Here is a 14,652-nt window from a genome sequence, read left to right on the forward strand (position 1 = left end):
GTGATTTTTTTTCCCCTTCCAGAACAATGTTATTGTAGAAATAAAAGAGAGTGAAACTGAATTTTGATGCCGGTTTTATGCAGTCTTGGCATTTCTCTAGGGGTTAGGGTTTAGGGTTAGTGTCTCCACATTTTGGTAGGTCAATCTGAATAGATTACCTGTCTGACGTTGAGTTACCCATTCATGCAAACTGACTTTCACATGGATCGCATATAACCACCTATCTCATGGTGGCTGGGGAACATTCAAGAGCTCAATGGCAGATGGGGATGTAGCTCAGTGGTAGAGCGCATGCTTAGCATGCATGAGGTCCTGGGATCGATCCCCAGCATCTCCAGGTTTTGGTAGTTCAATCTGAATAGATGACCTGTTTGATGTTGAGTTACTCAAGCATGCAAACTGACTTTAGCATACTAGAACCATCAATCTCCTGGTGTCTGGTGACCAACAAATGCACCAACAGCAGATAGGGATGTAGCATCTCCATGTTATGGTAGCTCAATCTGAAAAATGTATCTTTCTGAGTTAATCATGCATGCAAATTTAGGCACCTGCACCGCATAGATCCGCCATGGCGGCCGAGGACCAACACCTGATTCACTGGCAGATGGGGATGTAGCTCAGTGGTAGAGTGCAATGCATGAGGTCCTGGGATCGATCCCCAGCATCTCCATGTTTTGGTAGCTCAATCTGAAGAGATTATCTGTTTGATGTTGAGTTTCCCATGCATGCAAGATGACTTTCACATGCATCGCACTGGAACCACCTACAACGCTTGGCACAATATTAGTTCCATAATTAAAATATAAACAACACAATCTCATTGATGAATTAAAGATGACTAGCAAGGATATGTTTTATCAGTTTGTTACTGTTTCAAGTGTAGGAAAGTATAAATATGTATATTTTCTTGCATTCTACCCAACTTTACTGTGTGTAGGAAAACCCAGATAAAGTAATTAATTATTGAGAATGCTCTTAGTTAAGTAACATTCATGGTACCGTTGAAACATCTTGCATGCTGGTCATGGTAAAATCTGTCTGAATTTTTAATGCATTTCAAGAATGCCTCAGTGACTTAAAAATACATATCTTTGGAGGTCAAAGAACGTTGAAACGTGACCTTTTTTCACTGAGCAAAAAGACGCTTTTTATTTCTTAATAGTAATAATTCCTAATGGAATTCTTATTTGTCACCACAGTCATGTGGGAAAACGGTTCTGTGAAGAAAGATAGAGACATCTTCTAACCGGAAAAGCTTTTCCCCATCTCCTTTTACGTGGTATGTTGTCTGATTTGCAGAAAAGAATACCATTAGAGAATCTAAGAGCTTTGTTCTAATCAAGGAGAGACCATGTGATCATATCTTTAAGACGCATAGAGAGTTTGGATAATATATTAAGGCAAGGAATAATCTACATCATGCCTCTCCAGACACATCTGGTTGAGACATGACTGGATTTATGAACATTCATAGGATCCGAAATAATTAAAAATGTTTTGAAAAACACAACGGGTACAAGGCTTAATAGCTGAATGCATAAGATGATCAGAACTAAAAAAAAAGCATATAAAATGAGAAATCATAATATTTGACATAGAACATTTCTATAATAAACAAGCATGCAGCCGCTCTTGCAATTACCAAAAAACAAATCCCCTTTGGAGGATTATACCATTGCAAATCAAGACAACTGTGCATCGTGGAGGCTTACAAATAGTGAGAGTGACACAATGTGCATTTGTACAGTGCTAATGTTTTTTGGATTGTTTGATGCTTTTTATGGTGGGCAGTGCCCACAGGATCATGGTTGTTCAAGACATGTTAAAGCTAAATTGCTTACATTGGGTGAAACCTATGGTACAAAAACCCAAACACTTCAGCCAATGAAGTTTTAATTTACTCCAGCTGGGAAATAACCTTAAAAATCCATTGATCAGATCATTCTGAGTACCATAGAACATTACAGAGCAGCAGAGGGTAATGTGGCACATGTTACCCAAATCTCATTCTCAGGGCACAAAGGGGGCTTGCTCACCTGGCTTTGCTGCCAAATGCCAAAACGCAACAGGCAAACTTCTTCCAGAGCAAATACCAGTGTGACCTTTTGGCTCCTTCATTCCACTGACAACGGGTCCACCGACAATGGCAAACTAAGAGAGGAGGACTACATGTCGGTCCTGCTCGTTTCCTTGGCAATCACGTGAGTCAATTGCGACAAGCAACTCCTCATTAAAAGTTAGAAAGATACATTGGCTTGTGTGTCATATGCAAACATAAGGCACACACAGAAATGACACAAGCCATCTGGAAACCAAGTAACTGCCAGCAATACAACTTCTGGTATCGTTTGCTGTTATTTTGCATTCTGTCGAGTAATAATGGGCCTGAGTCAAATAATGACAAAGGAAAGTGATATGCAACTCATGTAAATGAGACGTTAAGACGTTACAGTACAACTATGGAGGCCCAATGTCTCCAAATGCACCACAAGCATGATAACATCTCATAAAATAACCTGTAAGAGTATTACAGCGCAAAATGGTGATCATTACTTAGGACTATGCCTGTTAATGCTTGACACAAAATTAAGTTCCTTGGACAACTTTCTCCGAACATTGCCACAGTTCTAAGATAGTTCCTTGGAGGTGTGACAAGTACAAAGGACATTTGGCTCGAAAACCAAAGGCACACTTACCCAGAGGACTTTTGCCCTTTAGAAAAACTAAACATATCCATGTCCTTCTGCTACTGTGTAATATGTGCCCAAGATCAGCACTCCACAGTCCGATGCTAAGAACTGCATCCAAAATCCTTCCAACTTGTAAAATAATCCAGTTTCAACCCCGATCCATGTCAGTGGTCAAGAAAAGGCTTTGGCAACAACAAAAATTCATGTAACATCTTAAACAACCTCATTGCTGCTGAATTCTCCCTCGTGTCCTCTGAAAATCCAAATTCCCAGTCTAGCTGTTAATTTTTTAGTAAGGAAAGAGAGTCCCGTCTCTCCGAGTCCTGGCTGCTGCATCCCACCTTGCATAGTTGGGCTGCAGTGAGCCTGTGTGAGTGCTCTCCATCTCAGGGTATGGGGAGGTGCAGCAAGTAGGGAGGAGGGAGTACATTAGAGTGTCTGAGGGATGGGACACAGCAAATAGGGAGGAAGGGAGGGACAGAAAGAGGCAGTACACAGTGTTAAATGAATGATGGATGTTATTTGGCTCGTTCTTCTCTTAACTACAAGTCCCTTTGAAGGCCAAAGAGGGAATCAGCAAAAGGAGGCTATGAGATGACGGAATGAACCTTAAAGATGGCTGAGGGGTCAATGAAACTGCATCTAACGCTTGGTAAGACAACGACCCAGTGATGGAGCGATGTGAGCTTGTAAAACATTAATTGACCCAAGCAGTTTTTCATTCCCTCTTTCATAGACATCTTTGAAGACATTTACAACCTAGTAAAAGGAAAAACTGACTATGATTTTTGCTTAGCTTTGGAATGTAAATGGAAATGGAATGAATGGATGTCACATAATATTGGTATTCTGAATACGTAAAGCCAGTACGTGTATTCCGTTATTCCCTGAGCCTGCATGCTAAAGCCTATGCGAGGTTCATCAGCCACATAAAGAGCATAACATTGTTGCAGTGCAACACATGTACCCAACTGTGAATTCCATAAACAAGAAACTAATACAATCAACAGAAACTAACAACAGAACAGATTCAACAATCACGATTCCTTCTGTGTGGCATTCTGCTTTTAATGACGGGTTGTGCTTCAATGTGTCATTCAAGGTATCACTCACCAGCTCCAAGTCTCACCTTATTAAACATGCATTCCCCTGCACCCACTGACTTGCTCTGACTTGATCCTCTACCTTTTAAATGTTTCCCCTTCTATGACTTCAAAAGACATACTGGTTGATCTGCATGGTTGAGTACAAAGAAGAAGCTTTACAAGTTTGATGTATTTGTTTAGAGAATTTCTACCACACCAAAATATATCGACTTCAGTGGATTATCAAATAAAAAAATCAATTGTTCAAGTACATGCATGTGTAGCAGTGTTAATTGTCTTTTCTGTCCATCAACACTAATGATCCATGAGCTATAGGGAAACAATATGCTAGCTATTTATAGATGCTGCAAAGCTGCTTTTTGCAGTCGTATCTAGTTGCTGTTAACTTTAAATAAAATTAAAATAATAAAAAATCAATTATGTCTTCAATAAATGCAAATAGCTACAATACTGCAACTGCCACCAAAGTAATAAACAGTGCTGTCCAAACGGCAAACATGAATGTCTGAGGAAAAACATCTTGCTGCATAATATGCTCAAAACAGCCACAACCTATGCAAATATAGACCTTCGATGTTGCACTGCGCATCCATTGTGCCCTACGGGCCTCGCAAAATGTACTGCACTGCAGGGAAACACGCACTTCCTACATATGCTGGTCATGTCTTCATCAAATGAACACATTTGAACACATTATTTATATGTATCTGTCTATCTGTCTGTTGGTCGTGTATATTGTGTAATATTATCATTTGCAATAATATTAGAATAGTACGTCAAAAGTGTATTATGGAAGTTTCAGAATCGCTTCCATCAATAAATAATTGACATTTCACAAAATTTAGCTTTATTATCTTATCTTATTATAATTCTTGATAGTGTCAATAATGCTGTTGCCCATGAGTCTATGTGCATAATGGTTTTCCTATGACCCTATATTCCACTTCCACTGAGGCAGGAATCCTTTCATCCCAATTGAATTCACAGGTCTTGACAATGTAGCATTATTGTGCTGAGTTGGCAAAAATAAAACTTAGCCTTGGCCCTGAAGACATTTACTGTATGCTGATAAAAGGCATTATATTTGTCTCCTCCATCGTGGAAGAAGCAGGTCACCATCAGGCCTGGAGAAAAGGATCTTTAACTACCCTTAATTGTCCTTTCAGTGGCCTTGTTCACATCAAAAACAGCCAGCTTGGCATCAAATATGAAAAGCCTTTTTCCTCTCACAAGTTCATATGGATGTGACACTGTATTTCCTAAACACAGAAGAGAGCCAAATAACTTGTGAGGCCTTTTGTCACTCCATTTCATTGTAAGTTACTGTTGGATACATGGATTGATTAATAAATGAGAATTACGGCTCACTCATCCTCTTTTTACAGCTTTCTTGAAATCATCCATTCAGTTGTAGTTAAGCTAATATGACGCATGGAAATGAGCAACTTCTCCAAGAGAATGGCTTTGTGTTACCATGACAACAAGCTGTTTTGAGCAATGAATCAGAATTGTACTATGGAAGAAAAAAGCTAATGTAAAGCTAGAAAATACAAATATAAGCAGTATATCTTTTATCATCACCCTTACCTTATGTTTGCATAACATTACCGCGACAAACAAACACCCTCTCCTCAGCTTCACCTTAAACTTGAGTATGTGACAGTTACCAGAAGTTGCCCTGTTCAGTGACAGTTATCTGCGCACCCACCGAGCAATACTGCAGCTTCGTTGAGCTTTTCGATTTGACTATCAAAACATGTTGTCACGGAGATGATACAAAATGTACCCAAAATGCTGACAGCAAAACAGGACCATGGCATAAACAGTCTATGGGGTTGTTTAGGGCCACAATTGCTATGGAGGACCACGTTAATTCCCCTGTTGCGATCTACTGTTTGCCGTGAGACTACAGATGAACAAATAAAGTGCCTGAATGGTACAAGTAACGCATTACTGGGGTATTTTGAAAGGATAACAAATGTGAAGCCACATTTTTATGTAACTATGAAAGCAAATTCCTGTAATTGAACACTATCCTACCTGTCATGAACACATTATAGTGTGGTAAGTGCTAGTGATAAAGTTTTATTCAGTCAATGTATCTCTTGGGCTGGATAGCAGAACCATTCTTTTATTTGTCAAAATTGCAGCGCCGTCCCTCACCTTGGCTGATTTAAAACAGCGATACTTATTACAATGAGGACAGATGGCTGCAGTGGGGGGATGGACTACGACATCACATGAATAATAATACAGACGAAGGTCACAATGTTAGTGTGAGTGTGAAGATGGAAAAGAGTGCTTTCTATTGATTTTATAAAGCTACTCAACCCCTGGGTGATAGTTGACGTGTGCATAAAATCATTAACCTTCTCCTGCACATATCTCCCTTTACTACTGTCTTTGGAAGTGAAAGCACAGTCAGACAAAGATAATGTTTTGCAAAAGGTATTGATTCAACAACCTGTGAAGCAGGATACAGTCTCAGAACTAGATGGAGCAACTGCGTTTTATCATTTTTATAAAAGCATGTTCAAAGCCAAGAAAACAAAAATATTGTGTAGCAGTATGATGATGATAAGTGGTTCGGAGAATGCATCGAAGGATGCATCCCATTAGAAATAAGTTGCAAATCCAAATTATTCATCTCAGTTTTACATACAAAATTAAACACAAATGATCAGAAGAAACTAACTGTTATATAATCACAATCCAGAATGTGGAACAACCAGCAAAATGTAAGTCCCATTCGTTAAAAAATAAATAAAATAAAACATATATTCATAGGTAGTTTGGATTGGTTGTTTGATCGAACGCAGAGGAAGGTACAAGAACAAACCATATTATATAGTATTAAAAAGTCAAACTCATCAGCTAGTGTACAACAATACAACGTACAGAAGCATATAGTACTGCATTACTTCTAATGATGCTACTCTTACAATGGTGTTCCAACGGAGATTAAACAGAACATTAAAGTACAGACACAATATTTGTCCCAATCCCATTTTTAATCTTAATAGGATCATATCACGTAGAACTGACAAGCCCTGCCCTTAAAATGGCATGCATTGTTCGATATTGAAAGTGTTTGCTTTCAATTCCAACTCCCACTGAGTTAATAGCCTGTGACAGAAAGTCAAAGCTAATGAGTAGGTAGTTATTGACACAGAATGGACCGACTGAGAGATACGTCCTAGATGTTGGTAGAGTGCAAATGCCGGCTTTATCATTTTTATTCTTATTTTTCAAACCGAGAAGTAGACATTTTCCAGCCTGACTACATTATGTGCGCCTTACTTTATCCAAAGAAAGAGACGCAGGCTTTTTTTCTTGACACACAACACTGTAAAGAGCACCTACTGTGATCACAGGCAGAGCTAGAGGGTGGGCACAGGGGAACTAGTCCCCCTGAAATATGCTTGGACCCCCCAGCTGCCAGGCCAGATAGTTTTATTTATTAATTTATTTATTATTTATTTTTCTGGGAATTTTTTTTTTTTAGTTTTCCCTCCTTCCATAGATTTAATTCAACCCAGGACATGCAATCGCATGGGACTTTTTAGAGAGGTCTGTCAAACGGAAGAGAACAATTCTAAGTAATCTGGATATGCGTGCATTTAAATGTACACACTGGTGCACAAAGTGTGTGAAAATGGAGTTGCGATTCCCATCTCCTTGTTCCAAACATCAGTTTCTGTAATCTTGCCTGTAATCAGTAACCTACAGTGATGTCCAAGGCACAAATGACACAATGAAAACTTTTGCTTGGTAGTGTAACATGCAACAGGGCATGCCTTCCATCATTAATGTACATAAATTGCTCAACACCCTTTTGTTAACACACATGCACACACACACACACTTACTCCTCTATCAATGAGATCATCAAATTTCCTTTGTGCACTGCCAATAATCCAACAAGCAATCTCTCGCTTTTTCCTCTGGCCTAATCTGATTGGATAAGGCATAAGGGGAAGGGGGGTTGGAAACAAGGCAGGGTGTGAGAATGGGAACACGCATGCATGTAAGAGGGAGAGGCTTGGGAGTGAGAGATAAAGGTCAGTGTAGAACCATTAACGGAGCAAGAGATTTGTATTCAAAGATGAGACAAAGTGAAGAGCAAACCGCTGCAATTTTCCCCTGCAGCTATCATTTGACAGGACATTTGACTATGTACTGCACGTCTACGCGTTTTCTTCCCAATTTAAAACAATTCAGAGTCCCACAGAATAAATACATACATGCAGTAATGAGGGTTTTCTCCATATAGTTGTCATGATCTCAATGACTAACAAAGGAGCTAAGCAAAGTCTACGCTATACTCAATTTTGTTCATATAGCAACTCTGTGGCTATGCAGGGGAAGTCCAGCACCTGCAGTTGGACTGCAAATGAATGGTGCATTTGCAAAACCACCACGAGCTGAATGGAATCTGTGATGGTGAATTTACTTGCACGCATGTACATATATATATGAGCAACACTTAAGTTTAGCCTGTGAGACGACTACCCACATAAGCAGGGATGGGCATTTAACGAAATTTTGCCAGTCCGTCCTTCGTCCCCAAGCTGGGCACCTTCTGTCCTCGTCCCCACCCCCCCCGTCTTTATTCACAATATAGTTGTCCCCCGTCCCTGTGCATCCTTGTCATTGTAAAAGGCTTCTGTCCATCATCAGTCCGAAAAAACAAACAGACACAAACAAGATCATAGTCCAACAGATGAGAAACATAATCAAATCTGAGGTTTTATAAAATCCAATCATGATGATTTAAACCTCATTAGCTGGCTAATTTACTTTTCACATTCATTTGACTTACGGGCACCAACTTGCAGTTATTTGAAAACTTTTTTTCTCAGTCTCTGCAGTGACACAAAAACATCAGCAAATTATAATATATTACAAGATTTGGTAGGAGTTGGTTTTATTTATGTCAACGTTATCGCTCATCAATAGGATTTTAGAGAAAAGAAACACTTGTGACCTTTCTACTTTTTTCAACTGTCACATTCAGTCTGAAAGTACGCATTATACACTCCAAGCAAAGTTAACGGCGGAAGTTACTATTTTTAGCGGACTTCTGTCAAATGCATGAATAAGCAGAAACAGCCGAATAAAGTTAAATAAATATAAAATACACACACACAAACACGCTCGCTGTGAAATATACAAAAAACAATGTAGCTGTAAATACTCAAGCAGAGGTGAACTTTTATGACACAGCTCAGAGGCACAGCAAAAAAGCACACTTTTGGAGCTAGGCGGAACATATTTTTGCAAGGAGGGAACCTTTGGCTTTTTTCCTATGGTGAGTGACATGACTATGATCTATTTGATTTATGGTAGAAAGTAACCACCGAAAATATTGTCAATTTGTGTCACGGTTTCAATCGGGGTATTAACTGTGTGAGTATCACTACCGTCCAGGCATGTCCATGGGTTATTGTGAATGTTTCAAAAACAAGAATTTCTACCTTAACCCGAATATTGACTTCATGTATAAATGAACCGAGCGACTGGTAAACTTTTTGGGTGCTTCTCCACTTGAAGCACAGGGACGTCACTCCTTCCAGCATACAAACACCGTAAACATGTGCAAGACTCATTGTAATATTTCATATTCAGTCTGGATTGGCGGATGACACAAGCAAGACAGGCTGGGTGTGTTTTTGTCAGTCGGTATTTGACCCGGTTGGGGATGATTACAGGGAGGGACAAAAACCCACTTTCGTCCTTGCTTAGTCTGTCCTTTTTAAAAACACCTTGTTCTCCGTCCTCACTCCACAAAATAGCACTCCACATAAGTAATTTTCCCCTCACCATGTGCATCTCCACACCCTTCACTCATTATCCAAATTTTAATTGAGTGCACATTTTCTCTTGTTTTACGTAAATATTTGTGTTAGTAACGGTAACAGTTGGATATACATATCTGCCAGTTAAGAATGTCATTAAAGTTCTTATTTATCATGGTGTGCCAAAAATCCACAAACTTCACAATTGATTTTCATACCAGATTTGGTAATTGCTTCACATGCCTGCGATAGTACTACTTCAACAAACCCAGGAGTATTTAGTTTGTATGCCAACATGTTTTCCACAAGTATGCGAGTCTCAATATCATCCATGGGCCAGGTCAAATCAGCTTACTGCTTTTCCTTACTCTTCATGCTGTCGGCTTGCTAAATGTTCTCCTCGGCAAAGGGAAGTAGTGAGGGTGACGAGTCTACGAGTAGAAAATTAGCATCTGCAGTATTTTTAGAGGGTCAAGCAAACTGTAGTTTCAACAGAATCTTTTAAGAACACATAACCTGCATGCAAAGATGACCCTAAGAAGTCAGTTGCCTCTTCAAGCTTATCATCAAGCAGCCACACATGCACACTACTAAACTGGAAACCCGGTATGTAAATCTAGTTCCTGTATGTTTTACGGGACACTGTAAGTCATTCCTCCTCAAAATTCAGTGCACGTCAAATGAAAGCTAAACCATTGAAAAAAAAATTAATAAAATGAGTTATAATAATGTTCATAAAACAACAGAAACCAAAGCATTAAAGGAGTTGTTAAATCAAGTCGTAGTCATCTGATAAAGTATTCATATACGGAAGCAGCCACAACTCGATAAATTGCTCTTGGTATTGCAAGTTGTAAAACATTTGCGTTAAAAACAGCACAAGTGAGAACACTTTAGCTGTGAAATCTCAATTTTAGTCATTTCGCAGCTATCTGAAACATGCCTGTTCTGTTCGTAAGGACATGTGAGAAAATGGACAATGGATTTCATATCTGCACTTAATTTTACAACTGTTTGTTTCTTCTCAATGGTAGGTCTTCAGGGACAGTTACATCAGTTTGGAACTAGTTTTGCCCTCTGAGACGATAATCATTTTCCCGCTATTAGCCTCCAGGCACACACAACAACAAATATATTGAACACGCAAACACGATGGTGCCTTGTCAATAAAATGTGTCATCTCACTCATGCTGCACACTCTGAGGGAGGTTTAATGTGCGAACAAGCTATTGATGGAACGGCCTCGCTGGTCAATGGCGTGATCAGAATTTTCAGGAACAGCACTTTGCACACATACGTCAGCACAACTGCGTTCATAACATGGGCTCTATCTGAAAGATACGACATATTTTAAACAATCTATAAATTGTTTAGGCAGCCTGAGGTATGGATTTTTACTGGCTTCTGAATTCAAAACTAGTTATCCATCAATATGTGATGAGGCTGTACATTTATATGGGCTCACAGTCACAATCGCTCTTTGAAGGAAACCATCACTATGATGTGGTTGTGCTTTGGGACAAAAATGTGAAAAAAAAATAAAGTAAAGACAGATTCCCAGCTATAGGTAAGCGATCTGGCATACCATTCAAGAGCAAGTGGTGGTGCAAGGACCCAGTCAATGGCATCCGATCCCAACATGCCATCATGGATTTAAATCAACCAGGGGGATTCTTTTGGGAAATATAAAACTAATCACAAAAATTGGAACACCCGATTTTCACCAAACTCTACAAAACTGCTCCCTTTACCATTCAAGACCTCAGTTGGTGAGCTCCTTAGAAACACTTTAAGTCCTCACTGAAAATGTGTGTGCATTAACACACTTCCTGATGCTACATCTGATAGTGCCAAACAATGCATATGAATACACAGTAAATGTAAACTAACAAATCTGTGACGTAATCTCAGAGTGTGTTTCGCAATTACAAGAACTTGGATTGCATTGCATCTTGGAGCCGCCTCAGGATTATGTAACACTCACATGCATGACAATTCAACAAGCGAAATGACATATGGCATGACAAGCACAATAAGCTTAAGCAGACCACAGAGAATAAAAAAAATAGATTCATCAAATGACCACAGTAGTGGAGCACTATTACTACAATTCTTTTTTTACACAATGATTCTGTCTGCTGCTTTGTTGCAGATGTCCCTAAACCTTTACATCCTTTTAAAGAATGGCGTACCTCAGGGAAACGGACAAAACTAAGAATCACCCAACCAACTCACTTCCTGAAGTCAACAAACTTAAATACTTCCAAACATTCTCATGACAAATTAACCCAGTGAGATTTTTATCAATAAATGCAGTTTTGACTCATAGAAATTCCAAAATAGGTTAGCACTCACTTGGAAGTGTTTATCCCCCCAAGTTCATCTTCCTCGTCACATGGCTCCATCTCCTTGAGGAATGAGTGATCAGACCAAGAAGGATGGAAGCCCTGTTCTCGCTACAACCAAGATTCAAACAGCCAGCAGGAAGATCGTTTGTTCCGCTCCTGGGTCCAACTTCCACTTCCTTTGAATTCCTCAACTCAATGTCCCGTATTTCTCCGGTTCTTTTTTTTTCTTTTACTGCTGACTTGTTGCCAAATGTTCCAGCTTAGCAGCACTGCACAGCACTGCACAGCACTGCACTGCTGGTGAGGATGATTTAGCGTGCATCTGGGCCAGTGGGGATAAACTTCATTCACATTCACACATAGACTGACAGACAGACACACACAGACACACACGCGCTTGGATTTGTTCCCGTGCCACAGAGAGATCATGACAAAACGAGAAGTGTGATAAGCTCTGGCTCGCTGCTTGACACAAACAGCTTGAGGATCAATATGCAATATTCACCAATGGCAGTGAACCTACAGTCCGTGTGCAAATCCAAAGTTGTCACTTTTAACTGGATTCCTCCAATGCCTTGGCTGTGACTGAAAATTCTGTCTATAAAGGTTATGAACTGAATCTGAGACAATAGGTAGCCTTTGTGGAGTCCAAACATGACTGGAACACAAATCTGTTTCATTGCAAACAATACGAAACAAACAGCTGTAACAAAGTGATTTCCATATAACTAACAACGATACAACAACAAATGATTAACTATAACGATTAACTCTGTATGTGCTTGCATGCACATTCACAACTGATGCTCCAAAAAGAATCCAATAACACAAAGATGCTGAGGAGGAGGATTGAGGATGCTGCCATCTTCTAAACAAATTCTGAGCAGTTACTTTAAAGAGATGCATAGACTAGTATGTACATAGAAATCAAATATGAGATGTCGAAAGATTTGAAAATAAAATTAAGAGATATTGGTAATTGAATAGGATGAGTCAAATGTAACTAAGTCTTCCACCATATGAGAAAAGTACCAGCAAATAATGCAGCAAAAAATTATCTATAAATCTTTCACATGATCATTATATTATTATTATACTATAACTGCGGTAGTTTAGAATTCATTGTTCATGGACTATCCAGCTTTGTTTTATGTCAGGCAGCAGCCCAAAACTTTGCAATGCAGCCCGACTCCTGTCATAGGCAATATTGATGCCACAGATCCTCAAGCCCCTTAAACTAGTGCAAGTAGTAAGTCTGGGGTCAAGGTGCAGCCATTTGACAACAAAAAATATCTCTGACACCCACAGGGATACTGACATTGATAATCAAACATACACTTGATTTATTACATATTAACAACAATGCTATCTTACCTCATGACTCAGTGTGCCATCGTGCTGCGTCTGTTCAGTTATTCCCTAATCCTCAAGCTGCCACCAGCAGAGGGGCTAGGTCAGGGGTGGGCAAACTACGGCCCGCGGGCCACATCCGGCCCACGGGACCGTTTAATCCGGCCCGCCAACCCTGAACAAATTGTATTATTAAACTTTTTTTTTTTTGGTCATTTTGCCTGCAATGACTGCGTTTTCCCAGTAGATGGCGAAGTGCTCGCCTGCGCATTTACTACCGGAAGCCGTGTCAGAAAGCTCGGTGCACACTCACAAGTGCGTGTACGTACTCAGTAGTACGGACTTGGCGCACTCTCGCTCTATTCGTATCAGTCCCGAATTTAGAGCGTGGGCTTTGACGACAGCGTTCTTATAATTCGCGCACTGAGCTTTCAGATGCAGTTTTGCGCTAAAGCCACCCACAAACCTTCCCCTGGAATCCTTCCATTAAAATGAGTGGCCCGAAAAAAAGAAGTGAGTGCCGAGTGTTTAAAAAAGAGTGGCCAATTTGGCTCGACGTACGCGACGTGACGTTCAGCCACATGAACGTCAACATCAACCCGTCACAGATCAAGGTAAACGGACCAACACCTCGGATCTCGCCTAAGAATTGCCACAACAAATTTTACTCCAGACTATGACGCACTAGCAAAAAAGGGAGACCAACAACACTGTTCCCACTGAAAATGAACGGGAGGCTCTCAAGTTTATTGTAAAAAAATGCATTTTGAATATGATTTGTACACATAGCAGGGATTGAAACTAGCGACCATTCTCATTTTCAAACAATGCAGGATGCTCAAGGACATTGATGCACCACCTATTTGCGACTAATCTTAACCTGTAAAGTTCTTAAGGCTTACTTTAAGGAGGTGTTTCCCGTTTCCTCACCTCTGTTACCAGGTGTTTGCGAGTTAAAACTCTGCTCTGATTTTCAGATACCCCTCACCGTGTTGCTGTTTTGATTACTTTATTTGGATGTATGCTTTCACCGATTTTTCAAGATGATATATTTGGTCAGAATGTTTGCCGTTTGATGTGATCCCATAAGATAAACATCTTTCATTAATCTGACCTGCAGGCACTGAAGTGATGGAGATTGTTATTCATAATAACAGTGTCGTGTTTTATGAGAATCACTGATAGCAGTTTTTTAGTGAATTATTATTTTTTTTAATGCTGTTAATAAATGGATTTGTTTTCAAAAAACTTGTTTGGAATATCCATGCTTTACTACCTACTAAAGGCCAAGATCTTCTATGCAATGACCTTTACAGGTCGCTTATATGACTTCACACAACGCCTATACCATCTGCTC

The 14,652-nt window shown here is 39.7% G+C and overlaps 1 non-coding gene across 1 annotated transcript; it reads left to right on the forward strand.

Annotated features, from left to right (window-relative positions):
* The first annotated feature begins 265 nt into the window (after positions 1 to 265).
* Positions 266 to 337, forward strand: trnaa-agc (transfer RNA alanine (anticodon AGC)). Its single transcript has one exon. It is a non-coding gene; the product is annotated as a tRNA-Ala (tRNA).
* Positions 338 to 14,652: the final 14,315 nt, after the last annotated feature.

Source organism: Syngnathus typhle, linkage group LG2 (genome assembly GCF_033458585.1).
Source record: "Syngnathus typhle isolate RoL2023-S1 ecotype Sweden linkage group LG2, RoL_Styp_1.0, whole genome shotgun sequence".
Lineage (NCBI taxonomy): Eukaryota > Metazoa > Chordata > Actinopteri > Syngnathiformes > Syngnathidae > Syngnathus > Syngnathus typhle.